Source organism: Penaeus monodon, chromosome 34 (genome assembly GCF_015228065.2).
Source record: "Penaeus monodon isolate SGIC_2016 chromosome 34, NSTDA_Pmon_1, whole genome shotgun sequence".
NCBI classification, from domain to species: Eukaryota; Metazoa; Arthropoda; class Malacostraca; order Decapoda; family Penaeidae; genus Penaeus; species Penaeus monodon.
In genome coordinates, this window is record NC_051419.1 from 8,021,985 (window position 1) to 8,023,797 (window position 1,813).

Consider the following 1,813-nt stretch of genomic DNA (forward strand, 5'->3'; position numbering starts at 1 on the left):
TCTTCAAAATCTCAAATGCCTGACCATTCCTCATCATCCATACAGCCTGTTGTTTCTGTATTTCTATATGTCTGAAACATAGGCCGCTGCAATATATAGTGTATCAAGGTATGTGATCTAGGTTATCTACACACCCTGCATTCCTTTTCCTGCTCGCTTGCCTGAATGCCTAAATCTCAGTTACATTTATACCCAAGCCTGATCCTCACGTACATACTGTCTTTGCATTTACTCTAGCCCCTTCCATAAGTAAAGTCTATGTGCATCGCGAGATGTATGTCTCAATGTCGCTCGTGTCAATAGCCTCGCCCTTCCTGGCCTGGTCATAGGCTAGCTGTATCCTCTTGAAATTGCTCCCTGTCTGTTTAAGGGCCCGCATACACTAAATGTCCACCTCATGCTTCCTGGTCGTCCCCTTCGCAATCTCATCAACAGCTTCATTAAAGGTGACGCCTACGTGCGAAAGGATCCAGACAAATGTAATCACACGCCCCTGATCTCGCAACCTATGAGCTATCAAACGACACTCGTCAACTATGTGGCCAAACACAGGATTCTCGCTGTTAACTGAGTCCAGCGTTCCCCCGCTGTTCACAGAAAAGTAAATATCTTTATTGATTATCTGAGTCTGTATAAATGCTATCTGTGCTGATGATATGTCTTATCCCAGTGCCTGTAATGACCACTCCACTCTCGGTGAACTATCTGAAGATGACTCCACACTCAGTAATGCCCCATCAAAGTAAAAAATCAAGTCGTATTTATTTTATGGCTGTACGTTTCTGTAAGTTTACCTGGCTCATGCATGGATTTATTCATATAAAGAGGGTCTACATCTGTGTTAGTATCCTGATCCTCTCATGGAAGGCACTTTAGGAAATTCAATTTGATTAATGCATGTAAAGTTTCGTCTTAAAAAGAATTCAGGAGTTATAATAACTTTTCAACCTGGTTGTGGAAGTTAGGGCATTTTTGACGAAATACCCCGTTTCGTAACTAGTTGCAATTGTTTCCCCAAAAGCACTTTGTGGGGATTTTGGATATGTTAATCTACATCAAATTGCGTTTCTTTTGATTCATTAATATGATTTCCCCCGGCGTTAATCATCATAAGACCTGTTCTTACCAGACTATACCTTGGCTCGGAACCACAATTGGTATTCCATTATCCTTAAGAACAATCACTGTATGGTTTGTTCAATAACCTTTGATATTGATTCATTGTCTTGGACCGAACGCCAGGATGGGAGACTGTACGAACTTTCTTTAAATACTTGTCGTTTTCGAATATTTACAATATGCAAATTTGTGTGATAATCACTATGACAATATATATCAAGTAACCATACTACATAATCATAAGGTTATTGTGGAAAATATGTTTGATAAAACCCTTATGATAAATATGTATTCTAAGATGATTGTGATCAGTTTAGAAGTATGAAATTACTACGATAAATAGATAAAATAATTGGATTAGATATGCAATATATACAAGGTAAAATATCACTGATTCATCATAATTACCCATTATTGATGTTGTTATCATTATTAACCTCCAGAACCATTCTTTATATTTAGAACATCCTTAACTTCTTTGCTTTAGAGAAAAAAGAGGTTCCTGTTGTCATTATTTATTAGCTTCATAATACAGATACTTGCAAAGGGTAGGCGAGAGACTAGTCATTTTATCTCTCCTACTTCCCTAATAGCTTTCTGAATAATTAAGGGAACTGTCAGTCAATCGTATTTTGAATCATTGTTCATATTCGCATTTACTAAAGGATATAATTCGTTAATTTCGATTTTTTGT